The 18281-nt window shown below is 30.9% G+C and overlaps 1 protein-coding gene across 2 annotated transcripts in view; it reads right to left on the bottom strand.

Annotated features, from left to right (window-relative positions):
• LOC106679232 (Histone gene-specific Epigenetic Repressor in late S phase) overlaps positions 1–18281 on the bottom strand; it is a 531726-nt gene that overhangs the window by 426881 nt on the left and 86564 nt on the right. For both annotated transcript variants that reach the window (XM_067053684.1, XM_014418249.3), the window contains exon 2: positions 12144–12206. The gene's annotated coding sequence lies outside the window, so the exon portion shown is untranslated. The remainder of the gene's footprint in view (positions 1–12143; positions 12207–18281) is intronic.

Here is an 18281-nt window from a genome sequence, read left to right as displayed (position 1 = left end):
GTGGATTTGGGTGGTTGAGAAGTTTATCATGGAAGGAATGGTATCTGGTTCTGGCCAAATTGGCAACATATGGAACATTAAAGTCCTGATGGATGACTTGTGACAAAGTAAGGAGCATTAAGGATTTTACGAAGGATTTTGGACTGTAAGAATTGGATTCGGGAGGAATTTGATGGTTTAATGGAGCCCCAAAGGTCAACTCCGTATGTCCAGATAGGCCTTATAATAGTCGTGTAGATCAGTCTTTTGTAATGGATTGGCAATTTAGACCGTTTGTCTAGTAAACGTTGTAATAGTCGGAATCGACGAGCAGTTTCTTGTCTTTTTAATCTTGTATGAGGATTCCATGTCAGTCGTTTGTCGAGATGTAGTCCTAGGTAACGGATCTGTTCGACAGGAATAAATGGGGTATTATTAAAGGATACTTTAGGGCTAGAGGTCATGGGTTTACGACGAAGGATAAATGTGATTTGGTGGGATTTATTTTTGTCAACTTAAAACAAAACAGACAAGGTCATTTTAACAAATTTAAATAATTGATAGTAAAGACATCCATCATGTTTTAATAATAATTAAGAAATCATCCCACGATAGAGAAATTTACTAAAAATTAACTTAATACAGTTTTATAACAAATAAATTTCAAAAACTATACGTTATTCAGTTTTATATTATCATTTTCATATCATCGCTATTTGCAATTTCATATAATTTATTTTGTCTGTAAATAAATAATATGAAATTGCTTCATGTGGCTATTATACGGAAAATGACAACTGATAAAAGACCGTATAGTAGGTATAAGCAGGCAATGTTTATGGAAATGAGGGGAGTAAGAAGTTATTTACGTATGTTAATGCACGTTGCGTCCTGTCAGGCGCTATCTTCTGGGGCGTCACCTAGAATGAGCCACGTTGTATCCTACAAAGTGGGTAATTGGACCTTCAAAGTTCAGGTTTAACTCAAAGGCTCACCCGATACGAAATAAAATGCTTAGTAACGAGTCAGGATATGGAATATTTTAAATATATATTATAATTATGAATGGATTAGTGTAATGATAAGGCAAATGATTTGGTGTTAATTATTCAGTTGAGTAGTTTTCGAAACATCCTAACATTCTTATTAAATTGTTTATATTGTCTATATTCCATATTATTATATGTAAATATGTTATAATTGTGATACTAACACAATAACTAGTTTTATAAAAGAACGAAAGAGCAATTTCAACAAAATTCTCATTTTTTCAAAATCGTAGGGTGTCATATTATTGCACCAAGCAATTCATTAAATAATTATATATTTAAGTACATTTGGTATAATTACGATAACCAAACTAATAAATGAAAAAAAAAATTTCTTGCCATTATGCAACAATCGTGCATAGGATCCAATCCAATATTGATATTTCCGAATAATTAGAATTAATAAATGCCTCTAATATTCCCTAGCTGGAGATTTATTCAAAAAATATTCAAATTTTCCTGACTCAATGAGGAGTATACTGATCACTTTCACGTTTGTATAACTCTACAGTTATAGTACTTCAGTTTATATATAGCTACAGCTATATATTACTGCTGTATACGTATACGTAATAATATCCAATAAGCCAAAAATATACTGCTCAAATTTTATGGATTAGAGATTTAAGGGCAGATAAATATTAGTGCAGAAATGAAAGTTGAAGAAAGTAAACGCCATATTTCTTTTATTATCAATCTAATGAAGGCTAAAGAGAAAATAGAAATTATAGGACGTTTAATGATCAAAACGAAAATTATTATGAAATAAAGTTCAACTTCAATAAACGGTATCTCACGAATCATAAAGAAGCAATAAGTTTCAAATAAATTAACTGATTTCATAATTTAATCCAGCGGTAATTGGTATAACTAAGTGAAGAAAAGCGTTAAAATAAATTTCTTCGTAGTCAACTTTGTTAGTCTGAACTTCCAGTTATTGATGCTTAAACTTTGGTCGTTACAAAAAAAACTTGGATACTTCAGAGCTACCAACTTTCTGAACTACTTAATAATTTACTTACTGGCAAAATTATGGCTACTGAACTTTGATTCATGAAAGTATCTTGTAAATGCTATAGTGTCTAAATATTATGAAGTTGAAAAAACAAAGATCAAATATAATTTATGCGAAGAGGTGTGTTTTCATTGCAGTTCTTACTAATGAATTGAGATATTTCTGAGAGAAACATAATTATAAGTAAGTAATTGTTTAATTGACCTATAAGATATAGTTTTAATAAATTCAAAATTAATTTTAATAGTACCCACAACACTAGAAAACCTATGGGTACATCATTTATATCAGAGTAAATTTACGAACATATGAGACCTAATAGAGATATTTACGATTAATAGTTCCCGAGATATTGCTTTTTAAAAAAGAACATTTATAAAAAACGTACTGAAAAATCAGTAGTCAGTGAATCTATTTTGAGAAACTCACATCTGAGGTACCATAAGACGTACAAATGTCTGTCAGCACTAAATTTAAAGCTAGTTAAATGTACTATAAAATAGGTCATAACGAATGCTACGAAGATAAAGTAGCAGTAATATATTTGATGATATTTGAAAAAATAAATTTACAAAATGTTATTTTCTGGTTGTTCGGTTAACATATTTTATATTTGAAAAATTATATCTCAGAAACTATAAGACATACATATGTCTGGTAGCACCCAAAATAAAGGTAATTTAACTAACCATAATGTAGTTTATGTCACGTATCTTTGTAGCGGTAGTAGTTTTTATGATATTCGCAAAAGAATATAAATTTTTCACATAACATATCAATAAATCAATATATTCTAACAGATATCATAAAACATACTACTCCTACGAAGATAAACGTCATGAACTACATTATAGTACATTAAACTAGGTTAAATTTGAGAGATAATAGAAATCTGTACGTCGAATGCTTTTTGAAATATAGACTTCTAAAAATAAATTCACTAACTTCTGATTTTTCAGTACAAATTTTTTATTTAATATTACTTTTTAAAAAGCTATATTTCGGGAACTATTAAACGTAAATAGCTCTATTAGGAGTTATATTTTAGAAAATGTACTCTACTTTTAATATATTTACTTAGATTTCCTAATGTTGTTGTTAGTTTTTAAGAAATAGAGCTCTAAATGACAAATTATTATTTTTTTTACGTTTTGAAATAGCCGCCATTTTTTATTCCCTCTATCTATACTTGGCAGACTCATCAATTTTGAAAAGTAATTATGCATAGTTTTAATTAAAGAAATCAGAAATTGGGTTTAAATAACTGTTTTGTTTTTTTCTCTTGGGCTCTTATACTGAAAGAAGAACAAGAACTATCGCACTCATAAGAAACCCCACCTAATATTGTAGGAATTCATTTCCTATTCATAGCAATAGAAAGGGCATAAATATAAATTTAAACAAGGCATCAAAGGAAGAAATGATCTCTAAAAATCATAAACAAATAACATACTTTACAAACTAAGGGTTGAATTCAAAGACGACAGTAAGCTAAGCACAAATAATACCTCACTAAAGTGAGATTTAGGTTTAAATGAAAACTTAAAAAAAGTCATCAGTTATAAGCGACAATGTATAATGTAAAAGATAAGCTAAAAAATACAGGAAACTTAGGGACCCGTACGAAGTGCACAATAGGTCTTTCCCAACGTTAGGTTACTTCACTACTTTTTCTTTTTTTTTGTATCTATCATCAAATATCTGTTTATAATTGTAGGTTAAACTTTGTTTGGTTAAAAATTAAAATGGATTTTGCTCTTTAAAACTACATTGTTCCTCAAGATAGTATCCTCGCCCTATAGAATAATAAATAAAATAATAATAGCCCTTTAATTGTATCCCGAACACTCCAATCTCATATTACAGCCCTCAAAGAATGGTGTCGTAATTGGAGGATTAATATTAATCCCAACAAATCCCATCAAATCACCTTTACCCTTCGTCGTAAACCTACCGACTGCCCTACAGTTTCCTTTAATAATGTTGCTCTTACCCATGTCGAACAGATCCGCTAACTTGGACTACATCTGTACAAACGATGAACCTGGGATCCTCACACAAGACTGAAAAGACAGGAAACTGCATTCGAATTCGACTATTACAGGAATCTTTGGGGCTCCACTAAACCTTCGAATCCCTCTCGTATCAAATCAAAATCTTTCGTAAATTCCACAATGCTCCTTATTTTGTCACAAATAAAATCATACATAAAGACCTTAATGTTCCTTTTGTAACTGATCTAACCCGAACCAGTTATCATTCCTTCTACTAACTTCTAACCTTGCATCCTCTTCCATTCCTGACTATCCTCTGAGGCGCCTGAAAAGAAGAAGGCACCGAGACCATTCAATGTAGAAACGTTATTAGAGTACTACCAATGGGTATTTTCTCTCCATACCTGTATCTACCATCAAATCATTCATTGACTATATCGATCAACCTAAACTACGTTACGAGGCCTGCTAGTGTAAAAACGTAAATTGAGTGCTACCAATGGGTCGTTTTCTACATGCCTGTTTCACTGCATTATAACTGTGATAAAATTATCTGAATGTATTATAATTATATTATACAGTTGTAAATTTCAATAAATATATTTTTAAAAAAGTACATAAAATAGAGAAATTTTCAAATTTGTCAAATGAGATACGCTGGGAAATATTTTCAGCGATAGATTGACTGACAGTTGTTTCTTCCTTAAATAGGCCCTGGGCAGCTCTATCGGTAGCCTAATAAAAAAACTCATGAATATTGCACGAGCTGCTCTACCCGGTATGTAAATATCGTTCGCTTACTCAAGGCTGTGGTGGCCAAATCGCATCGTTTAAATTTATTTGTTGTTTAGAGTATACTGAGAGTGGTGATTAAAACAGCTAATTGAAATCCACCTGTTTGGAAAACCTATTTGTCCCTACAATTTGTTTGTTTATTTTAATCTATTGAAGTGTTTTTTTTAAATACAAGATTCGTTGTTTAATCTGATAAGCCAGCAAAACAAAACAAAATTAAATAATACAAAAGAAAAATATATTTTAGGTATCAGTTTAGCTTATCTAGTTCCTTTTCATAATATATATTTTAAGGGTGGAAGACGAGTATAGACCGCTCAAAAATCTCTTGAGAAAAAAATATTTGATTTGATAGTCAGCATTTTTTGTTCTACGAGTATTTTCAACACTTTAAGGACGTCAAGGAATCCGATATTCACAAAAAATCGGTATTTTTTTTTTAAATTCATCTATTGTTATTTAGATAAAAATGCATCTAGTAAATTTGATGTAAGATCATAATGGGGTGATAATGACAAGTAGAGCAAATACCATTTAGTAACACTCTAATAATATTACTAAATTAGAAGGTCTCGAGGCCATCTTCTTTTCAGGCGCTTTGGAGGATGTTTGGGGATGAAAGAGGAAGCAAGGTTAGAAACTAGCGGGTTTGGGTAGTTAGGGAGTTTATACTGAGAGGATTGATATCTGCTAGGGCTTTGTATTGAGGATTTCACGAAGGATTTTTGATTGTAATGATTGGATAAGAGAGGAATTCAAACGTTGAGTGAAGCCGTTAAGCTCAACTCTGCCTTATAGTCATGCAGATCAGTCTTCAATTCAATTAATTAAGTAAATATTAAAAAGAATAGTTTTAAAAATGGACTACTTTTGAAATCCAACGCTTCAAATGTTGGAGAACAAATATTCAAGTTGGAAGCTTTTACAATGATACCCATTTTTCAATAATTATTTCATTTAGATATTTTTCTATGGACATCATTAGTACCTGCTACAGCACATGCAGGGTCAAGTGTTCAGTACTTTGTAAGGAAGTAATGTTCCTTGAACAATAGTTGTGCAAGAAGTTGATTTGTTTAACTCGCTCGATCTGAAAAATAAACCCATAGCTAAGACGTAATTTTTCTATGCCCTTCAATCTTTATCGTTCTCTTCCCAATTATCTCCGAGGCGTCTGAAAACGAGGCTTTCTTTTCAAATTTCTCTGTTTTCCCCCTCCGTTTTCCCTTCATTTTTCTTCAGCCAAAGTCTAAATATTCCTTCGTTTTCTCTCTCACCCAAATATATACAACAGGGTTAAAGGTAATGTATATTATGTCACATAAATGAAATTTGTTCTATAAATCTATATACTCATATTTCATTTGATAATCTGAGTTACCTAGTAGTTATAACCACCAATTTATTTGTATAACGTTATTACTATTTTAATATGTCATTATATGCATAAATTTAAAGAATTTAGAAGATCATTTTCAGTGCAGATTTAAACAACCTCTTTAAAGAAATAGAAGTAGTCCCAGTGGCGGCAATAAATGTATTAAAATAGTTTTCTTTTACTATATTGATACCTTTATTGACCGCCATCCGGACTATCTTCCTACAATCTACTTTATATGGTCATCAGTCTTTCTCCATGAAGAAATTAATCATAATTTTAGAGAAATAAAAAAACTCATAGAAATCAATTAATAAATAATAAGTTTCATATTCTTTCAAGCAACCAAAGAGCTGAGAAGACTACTACACTTTTTAATAAACGTAAACGGGTTGTTAATTGTAAATATGCACTATTCGTGAAATTTTCAATTCTTTCAAACTTTTTGACCAATTGATAGTAAAATAAGCTATCATTTAAATACTACTATGGATTATAGATTGATTTAAATTATATTATATCTATAAACTCTGTTATACTGTTGCCATGAGTCATTCCTGTGGGTTGGGGAGGCCTTCGGGGTCAACCCAGCCTAATATAGTGGGTAAGCTTAAATAGGGAAATATGTGGCGGTCGAGCATCATCATGAATTAATTACCTCCTTGTACACCGTTGTTCAAGAACCAGTACTTCCTTACAAAGTACTGAAATCCTGACCTATTCATGGGTTCATCACGTCGGAACGATACAAATCTCAATATTAATATTATAAGTTTAAAAAAACTTTAGTTGTATCACTAAATGTAGAATGCTTTGTAATTTAAGTATTTCTGAGAGCAAACAATAGAAAAAAAAAAACGAAAAAGGATAAGAAGGGACTAGCCCGGATGCCAGTAAAAAACTGCTTTATGGATGTCTAGGTCCTCTACATATATAGCTTTAATCAGCTGATACGGCCATTCGTCCCCTGATAAATCCCTGAAAAATGGGGCAAAACGTTGATTAAAAACTAATTTCTGATATCTTTGTGACTGTCTTGACCGCCACATGGATAGTCTTCCTAAAAATAAAGTGAAAGTCTTGCTCTAAAAGTAAAGAAGTCCACGTTGTGACTATCCATGAGTAGTTTCTTTAAAAACCATGTAATAATAGTTAGTACAGAGCAATTAACTATTAAAACAAATAGGTTTCTATGTATACAAATACATTTAGTCTCATAAAATCCCTTCACAAAATTAAATATTAAACAATTTTATGTTTCCTTTCCTCTCTCACAGTACCATACATACTTAATCATGAGCGGTTCCCTGCAAACCGTTTTGAATAGCGGGAACCACCGGGACAACAAGAGGCCTGTGCCCTGAATACAGAGCTCCGGAACACAATGACAAAATCCACAACAGTCCTTTTATCATGCGACCGGGAGAATCATTGATGAGTGAGCTGGCTACTGAAGATGGGACTGTCGTGACGTATCACTGACTCATCCCCACACCTGATTGGCAGATAGCTCCGCTAATAATAGTTCGCTCGATTGCCCAACCAGCAGGAGTCCTGCCTCTAGGCCATCCACAGCCTCTCAAATCTACGCTGCATATTTGCGTCAAATTTAGTACCTATGATAAATTATACTGCAATTAAATATTGCCACGAACTTGCTCCCCTTCTATTTTAGTAAACCCTCGGGTGCAAATCGTTATTTCTCCTTTCTCCATTTTTAAAAATACTGGAGGTTGGTAATTTAGAAGGATAATAAATACATTATAAGAGTTCAATTATTAATAATGAAAAAAATATAGTTTATTATTCAGGTACTAGGTCCCTTTAGAACAATTATTAAGTAATTTTAATTTTACACACATATTAGCCAAAACAGAGTGACCATACTTTATTATGGCTTATAGTAAAATTATATATAAATAATTGTTGATACATAGATAAAAAAAATTAAAAATCTAACTGACAAATACATAAAAAACAAAACATCTATAATATTATAATATCGGATTAGATTGGTAAAGTAAAAGGTAATTAAATATAAGGGTTTTAAACAAGGGAAGGGTTGGCACATGACGTATGCAAGAGGGAATGGAGTTTCAGTAATGTGCAGCTCCTGGAATAGATTTAAGGAGAGAGGGAGATCCAATTATGGTGGCTTTAGTCTTTTCGGCATTTAAAGTAAGTTTATTGTTTGTTGCTCAAGTACTATTTATGTCTTCTTGTAGTTTCAGAATGGCAGTTTTTGGCATTAAGAGGGTAGAAGGAAAGGTTTATTTGTAAGTCGTCTGCATATAGATGATACAAGAAATACTGACAAGCAGAGGATTATTGATAAAGATGGAGAAAAGAATAGGCGATAGAGAGGAACCTTGAGGTACGCCTATGATGCAGTGATTAAGGTTTCATATATAAACGTATAATGACTAACACAAGACATGGTGATATCCTATACGTATTCATTATTTTTTCTATATACTTATTGAAATAAAAATGTATTAATTTTTAAAAAATGACTATGGAAACCCAACCCATCGTTCAGAATACCAATATACTTCCATACCTACTTAAGAAAATTGGTAGATTGTTATTTATGTAAAAATGATACATAAATAGCACATTAACGAATACAGTATGCATTCTAAAGATAAATTCGTGAACAAATATAATTCATTGCAAATTATTAAATGAAAAAAATAACAATAAAGAGCCTAATATCAAATGAAAGAAGCACCTAACATAATTGTTGATTTTCCAAGGGGGCCCGGTGAAATAACGGTAGAGAAGAAAGGCGTGTGAAATAAGGACGATTTCCGACACCCCCACATTTCATGCCCTGTTTCCCAAACAGCCTTCTTGATATGTTCTTCATACTACACTTCAACAAATCACTTTAATCGTCCATTCGTAATAAGGTTTCTGAAAACATTTATCTGCTTTATCACTTAAATAACAAATGAATATAGGGATACACTTTATAGAACGTTTAAACTTCCAATGCATAGCCTGCATATACTGCTTGACAACACTTGAATTGATAAACAGGAATTAGTCAAATTCTTACATTCAATTATGCTATTTCGTATTTATTTCATCCCTTATATGATCAAAAAGTGAACCAAAAAAAGTAAATAAGTTTAAATACACTTATCATATTTATGAATGATATTTCTGTGGCATATCTGTAACCATTCATCAATGCATGTTGTCGGATTTGCATAATAATTTCGCACATTTTTTTTTTAATTTGTATTAAGCCCTGACCCCAACTCTCATTTTCTATGCTCCCTATTGCCGCGGACACCGGAAGACCCCGAAGACGCCCTCCTATATTATCTATCGTGGTATGCAAGCCATTACTATGACCGATGACATGCTGGCAAGCCACCAATCGAGAGAGGCGCTTTTCTGACACCAGGCGAAGAGAAATACAGGGTCTTCATCATTCTCACCCACTACTTAACCTGGACGGTCATAGACCGCGGCGGCCAAGACCTCCCAATATAAGCGAAAACTATATCTTAATGTATAAGACAACCTGATATATATTTCTATCTAGCTCTATAAATAATTTTCACCCTACTCACATAATAACACAAGTTGCCTCTCCAGAGAATCGTGTTTTTATTAGAAGGAAATATAAGTGTTATTAATGATCAGAAAATCTTACAATTTCAACACCCCTTTTCCACACTAATATAAATAAAAACTCAACATACACTCGGGATACCTGAAGTAACAAACGGACAGGTCCGAAGTATACACATGTATTGCTTCGAATTGGTGAATTTGGACTGAACTTTTGAGTAAGAAACCTTTGAAAGTTAAGTTGTGCATTATATTGACATCAAAACTGCTTGTGATTATGAAGGTAAAAAATGAGATCTTAATACTTCGTGTTCGGATACGTCCCAAGCAGCACCGTTCCAGTGGTCATCAATCGAATCAATTCTATTGGATTGGAGTGGACTCACCTCTAGGATAGTTACAATCAATCTATATAAAGAGAGTGAGCTTCTGTCAAAATCAATTTAGCCAATACGTTAACAACATAGAATAACTTTTCTTCAAAAAACCAATAACGAATTGTTGTGGAAGAGATTTTTTTGTTATTGTATATAATTTGTTTTTGTGCAAAGGTATAATTGCTAAAGAGCATGATTGCATTGCATAAATAGATTGCATAAATATGATACAGTTGTCATTTAAGAAAAAAAACAACACATATATCTTATTCATGTGATGTTTTTGTTTTCTTCATAAAAGCAAGATATGTTAAATAATTGAACAAGTTGTCCTTGAACAAAAGCTTTATTGGTGTATAAATCAAACTTACCCCGAGTATAGTAAACATTTAAAAGTATATATGTATTTGAAAATCCAATTTGTTCAAATACTATCTAAAGTTGTCCAAATACCTTAGTAAATTTATTGTACAAAATAATTTTTGAAATTTTACAAAATTTAAATCATTTATACATTTTTAAACATTACTTTATAATAAATTATTGATTACAACAAATTGATAATTAATACGTGACTATCTTCATATTATAAAAATTTAATTGCTTCCATTTATGTTCTTTACAATATCATAATGTATAAATATTTCATTATATACAATAAACAAATAAAATAATAAAGCCAAGAAATTAAAAGTTGGCTTTGCACAAAAGCTTTATTAATGTATAAATCAAACTTACCCCGAGTATAGTAAACATTTAAAATATATTAATATTTCAAAATCCTCAAAATTGATATAAAATCTCAACATCATGAATCACAAGCCATAGGCAACTGATCCAACATTATATTTGCAAGAAACATTTTTATTTCTTTTTGTTATTGCTTAATCTCTTACGCAGTTAGAAAATCTAGAGCACAAATCAAACATACTTTACTAAAATTAAATCAAAAACGCATAAACTAGCTATCTATACACCTATTGAACTGACTACCACAATTCAACAAGGAATTGTTTTAGGCATGAGAATGCGGAGAGACTTGATAAACTCAACAACGTTCTCGAGACCGTAACTAATCTCTAAAAGAAAACACCCAGAAAATAATATGGTGATTTTTTTCTCGTGTGAGCACTTGGATTACCAGTACTCATGTCAATATTATAGCTCCAACCTATTTAGGTAGTGAAAAGCACCTTAAATATTACAAAAAATATAATATAAACAAATGAGCTGTATTACTACAACCATTTCTATTATTAATTGAACAACATTTTTAAAATAAGCAATTCAAAGGTGAATCCAGATCCAACAATCAGATTTATAAAATATATTTCAAATTGAATTTTATTTTATTTTTATTTTTAATACCTTTATTGAAATTTACAACTATATATTACATAATACATTTAGTAAATATGATTTTAGTTAAAATGGAGTGTTACAAGCGTGTAGAGCAACTGCCCATTGGTAGCACTCTAATAAATTTAAATTTAAATTAGAATTACAGATCAGTACAATCCGAAACATTTGATATAGCTTATTATAGACGTTAAACATTCAAACCCTGATATTCAGATAACGAATAAGTTTTTTATTTTATTTTTTTTTTCGTTTTTGATTTTAATTTGAAATTACCATTCAACGAAAATATGATTTTTAAAAGTTTTATTGGACTTTAATCGTAGAATAGCAAATTTAGTGATGGACCAGTGACTGGTTACTCATATTTTAACAGTAGTATAAAATAAAGTTAATAATAGAATATAACTCTAATACATATTTAATATAGATGAACAAAAGATTTGTAAAACACACTTCAATGTAAACTCTCAAAGTGATCTAAAAACTTTATGCTATGATATAAAACACTTTATGTAATTTAGATCTGATTTGTAACTATGTTATACAGAATAAAAAAAAAAAAAATACAAATCTAAAAATAAATATAAACTTTGTAACTAGGAGGCTTACCTGCAGAATTACCTCTGGTGTGTCGCTACACCATTGAAGATCCTTCCCACAAAAAGAAACGATCTGCAAAATTGAACAATTAATATGAATACAACATATTTAATAAAATTAATATGCAAATAATTAATCAATGGTTTACTATATAAATTATATTAGTTTAGCATAAAATTTGTGTTTTTTCAGTTATGTAATTTTTTTTTTTTTTAATGCTCTAACATAAGTACGTCGAAGGACACGGTAAAACGTCAAATAAATTAATCAGAACGATCTCTTGCTTTCCAACGTTAATTTATACCAGCTGTCTCCCACAGGTTGTAATTTAACTGTCCTATTAAGGTTTAAATTTGTACCACTACAGAGGTAGGCAAAAATTAACTACAGTCGAAACTAATAGCTAGAATTGTCATGGAAACGACTCTTATTCATGAATGAACCATTGATAAATATATATCGTATCCATGGCAATTTTAGCTGTTAGTTCCAACTATAGCTAATTTTTACCCAACTCTGAATACAAACCATGAAGTGACAGTGATACAGAATTGTGGAAGGAAGTGGTATATTTTTTTTTTTAAACAAAGGAGGTGCTTTGTTCAAGATCTCGCTCAACCGCCAGATGTTATCCTAACTAAGGGTACCCACTAACCCACAGGGTTGACTCATGGCTATGTTAACTCGGACTAGATCTCATAGAATCACTTAATAAAGGGTTCACTACCACATGAAAAATTTGATGAAGAAGAGTTACAACAAAGTAAAATAATAAAAAAACAATAAAGAGAAATTACTTAAAGTTTTAATAAAAAAAAACAAAAAGAATTTGTCTGTATCATAAATAATTAATCCATTTTTTTTATGTTCAACATTGACAGATTCGTAAAAAATACAAAGTCATTATAAAAAAGAGGATCAACCATCAACTCCTTATAGTCTGTAAACCAGGAACAAAAATCTTTGCCAAGTGCATAGGTCTGTATTTAAGCAGGAACTCAGACTTGATGTGCATAGTAAAGTATGTGTGAGTTCTCTTTTGATTTGTGTTTAGAGAAAAAGAGAGTAGGGCGTTGATGTGGGTAGGAAAAATCATGTTCCCCGAGTTCCCAGGGGCAAGTTAAGTGAGAAGAGAGAGGGGAGTCGAACGTGCTGGGACATTCCAGTAATTTATCAATCTCTAGGAAATCGTTTATCGTACAGGAGCACCGTTAATACGGATTTATTCATTTTTTACTTAAATACATTTTTAATTCTTTGAATATTAAATTGTTACAGAACCACTCTTTTTAATAAAATAGAATTGATAATTTCCAGGTCTCTAATTGACCGGGAGTCAAGGAGCTCTATGGATAGAGTAACCATAGCACAGCAAAAATATAATTAAATAAAACGACAAAAAAAAAACCGATACCCATGTGAGTCTTCATACAGGTGAAAAACACCACTTGGCGGGAATTTTATTGAAATATTTGACAGAAACGGACTTTAAGTGTTTAACTATAGTTTAAGTACTGACTTGAGGCTTGGATCTCGTCTGAAACCCTCCTTACTATGCCTCAGTGTCGCCAAATTAGAAAAAAAATTTTTACAGTACGACAGTCCAACAGTACTCTTACCTTCTAAACATCGTACCTATAAAATAAACTGAAAAATTAAGTTAAAAAACCAAATTTCCATAGAATTTAGTTGTGGAAGATCGTACGGACTACAGCATATAGAAAGAAGAAACCGCCGACTCTTCACAAATTACTGGATGTCCCGACGGTCCCGGAGTTCATAAAGAGGAGACATATGAATTTTGTGGACTCGTTGAAACATCAACCTAATCCTGTATAACAGACGTTGCAACCAGCGTCCCCACCAAGTGCGGTGGCAACAGGCATCATAGCCACTTGAACAATCTGTACACATTGTAAATAGTTGTATATTTAGGCCTAGCTTTTAGTTCATTAACTCCTACCAGTGATATACCCCAATACCATTAAATATTCCATAGTTTAGTTCAAGTTATAAAATCAAACACTCATTCACTACATTCTTGTTTTAAAATGTAACTTATTTTCAGATCAAAACAAAACCCCACTACACAGGCTCTGTACAACTTATAATGCAACACGTCAATCAATGGAAGAGACGCACTAAAGTATACAGAATACATTTCTTGTATTATGTATGTATGAACTAATAATGTTATTGCCTCTTAATAAAGGGTAAAAAAAAAATCAGGCTCTGTTAAATGCAAAACTATAACTCAAATAAAGTTTTTGAAAAAAAAAATTATTAAAAAACATTATCATAGTAAATTGCGCACAGTGAACTTGCTTCCATATCTATTAAGTTATTATGATTACGATTATACTCAAATACAGATTAGGGTGGGTATATTTGCATGCTTCTAATTGTGTCAACACTTATTATTAGAACTAGTATGGCAATTTTTCACAACAGATATTATTTATATAAACATAAACACCTGTACTTTGAGTTGATTTGAAAAAATATTTTTTTTTTATTTAGCCATGTATTTCTCAAACACTTTTATCAAGTATAACATTCCATTGAATCCTTCAGCATTTATTTTTTGCTCCTTTATAACAACAATAAAAATACACAGTTCAGATATTAAATGAAACTAGTTTTCTTCGTTTATTATTATAATAACAATGTAAAATTTTGAAGAACAGAATAAGTATTCATACTATTATTATGTATGAATAACGAGTCTAATAAATGATAGTAAAACGTTTATAAAATAAAAAAAAAATAGAAATATTTCACTCATCGTTCATATTTGTGATATTCAAAATCTAATAAATAATAAATGAATGGAAATTAAATCAATTTCTCTAGCACATGTCCTTGTTCTAAATAGTATTATTTTTTTAATCATGATATCTTGTTCCGCAAGTTTTGTAAATTCACGTGGCTATAAGAATGCATAAAATTTAAGTCTAAAATATTCAATGCATAGTTCGTAAATTCATTATAACACCCTACTACATTAATGTGCAGGTGAAAGCGCGTGGGTTCATATGTGGATAAAGAGAGAGATCGAAGCAACAACTAATTACAAAAAAATAGTTAGGAGCGCTAATGGGAAGTCAGACTCTCCAGAACCATTTTTTAATTTTTAAAGAGGCTGAGTTCCAAACCTCCCTCCATCATTTATTATACTCACTTCACAATCGTTTATGTCATGATGTGCCTGACGGGCGTGAATTGATAGTTAAAAGGGTAAATAATGACTGTAATAAAAATTAATCATTTAGAAAAATTAATAGTTAACACATTATTGAGTGTACTACAAATAATTAACAATCGATATTAGTTATAAAGATGTAAATTGGGCACAGTTTTCAATAGGGAATCATGAAGGATGTTTTGATTATAATCTTTAATTATATTTAATCATAAATCATTCAATTGAAGGTAGATAGTCCGGATGGCGGTCAATAAAGGTATCAAAATAGTAAAGGAAAACTATTTATTGTTAATCAACGTTTCTTCAACTTCATACGGTCGACTATCTTGTTCCAATAAATCAATAAATAACTTTAAATTAAATAAATATATTAATTAAAATACATTACCTTTCTGTTTTGGCAAAACGTTAATGTACATTAACAATTATCTACAAAACAAAACCAAAAGCTCCTGAAATTTACTACAGGATACATATGTACGTGTGAATATTTATATATTTATAATTGTAACAATTTATTCGTTCTAGAAAAAATGAAATTTAAAATAAAAAACATTAGTGCTACCAATGGGTAGTTTCTCTACACGCCTGTAACACTACAATTGATCTTAGATCAGATTTACTAAATGTATTATAATGTACAGTTGTAAATAGCAAAAAAAATATTTAAAAAAAAATAAATTAATTATTTAATAAAAAATAAAAACTTTCTAGTAATAGAAAATGTCTATAATGGAATAAAAAACTAAACTTAAAAATAATAATTATTAAATCATCTTCACATGATGTGAGTCTTTTTCTTATGATCCAATTTTGTATACATCTCTTACTTTTTCACTGATAAAAGCATAAATTCATGAAATATTCGACAGTAAATCCTGCTTGCAGAACGGAATTCTGACGTCATAAGAGAAAGTTGGACCTCCTTTAAGAGACAACTAGTAGGACCCTAAGCAACGTCACATAGAAAGACATCTTATATTGAATTGCAAACAAGATTTAATTGACCAATGATTTGAAAAAATTAAATATTTTTATTATAGTCAATTGACGATTAAAGATAATAACGATGGAAATGAGTAATGAATTCCTGTAATTCATGTGAGGGTCCTGATCTTGGCATGATTTCCCTGATTTGTTCCAAATTTGGAGATCAGTTGCGAATTATTGTAAAAATGGTTTAGTATCAATTTGATCTAAAAAACATTCACTGCTTTTGCCTAAACATGAGCCAGGTCATTATCTATTTAAAAATGTAAGCATAGCATGCTTATATTTTTAAAACAACTTGTCTAATTTGGTCCAAACGAGTTGCTAATTTGGGTAAACTGGTTTTAGTACTATTTACAGCAAATTCGATCCACTACTTTAACTTACTTATGTGCAAATGTATAAATAATACAACAATAATAATATCCCGAAGTTAATGAAAAGTTAACGATTACTGAAGAATTTGTCTAGAATGAAGTTTATAAAATTCCATCAACTGCTTTCGCAAATGTATTTTCTCTTAACACACTTGTATTTCGAAAAGGTCTTGTCTGATATGGCCGAAAGTTGGGGATTAGTGTCATACCGGTCTTATATAAATTTTATCGAATTATATTTCCTAATTTCCTCAGTGCATGGGTGAAATATATTTTATCTCAAATCTTAAATACCTTTTAATAATTATAAAAATAAAAATTATTTTGTATTTATTCCAATATCCAGTATGAATACATTTTGTAATTAGATCCAAACCAGGAAAACTTTTTGTATCTAAATAATAAATGACTAACGTAGCCTGAATATTTATAAAAGTATGTACTCAAAGAGTGGGCCGAGTTTAGACAATACTCTGCACTCTTTCCCCAGAAAATACTAAAATGACGAAAAGTAATTGAACATTGTCCATCTTCTCTATAACCCGAATGGTTACTTAATGAATGAATTCAAACCAATAAATATATAAATAAGCCCCAAAAAATTGTTTTATGCACTTAAAAAAACTCGGGAGAGCCAGATAGTATCAACTAGAGCTAATTAGGTTCAAAATAAAAAGTTGTAAAATGAGGTGTAGATAGTTGACCGCAGATTAATAAGTGGAGAAGATGGTCGGGGGAGCGGTCAGAAAAAATACAAAATAAAAAGATCTTCATCAGGAGGGAACTTTCGGCACAGATTTTGGCCAAACTGAAAAAATACATTTAAGAAAGCAGTTGATAGACTTTTATAAAATTGGTATTAGACAAATTTTTCAATCATTAACTTTTCTGTTTAGCCAGAATCTGTGCCGAAAGCTCCCTGATGAAGAACTGAAACTCAGGTCGAAACGTCGGCAGGAATAAATAATTTTTTGTTTATTTGTATTTTTTTGCTATCCGTACCATCTTCTTTACATAAAAATTGTGAAATCTCTCAGAAGAGACATAATATAATTAATGAGGTGTAGATAGTTGACCGTAGATTAATGCTTGGAAAATGTCGGGGGGTGCGGTCAGCAAAGCACAACATAAATAAACAAAACCAAAAAAAATAAAATAAATAAATATGGTTTTGTTTATTTATGTTGTTCTTTGCTGACCGCACCCTCCGACAAACTTCTCCAAGAAATAATATAATTATATTTAAAAAGGTGTAACACATATAAACTAAAAAAACATTGTTTTAATTGAGCTAAAAAAAATGTTAAAATGTTTTCGGAAAATTCTTATCAAATAAGAGTAAACTGTTTGGACAGGAACGAGAAAACAGAATTTAACCTAAACGTTTTGGGGGAGGAATCCGACATCGAATCAAGAGAGAGGGTCGGGAGAGGTAATATATGTGAGGGAGCTGGTTCATGAATCCTTATGTCCTTAACTCCTATTGTACACAGGGATCCTTCCCTGCCTCTCATGGCCAATTTAACTTCTCAATGAACTTGTTTCCCAACTGCCTCTATCTACACAACGCGGCAC

Source organism: Halyomorpha halys, unplaced genomic scaffold, assembly GCF_000696795.3.
Source record: "Halyomorpha halys isolate HHAL.00 unplaced genomic scaffold, Hhal_1.1 Scaffold185.1, whole genome shotgun sequence".
NCBI lineage: Eukaryota > Metazoa > Arthropoda > Insecta > Hemiptera > Pentatomidae > Halyomorpha > Halyomorpha halys.
The sequence above is the reverse complement of the archived record's forward strand: the minus strand, read 5'-3'. Positions and strand labels throughout refer to the sequence as shown.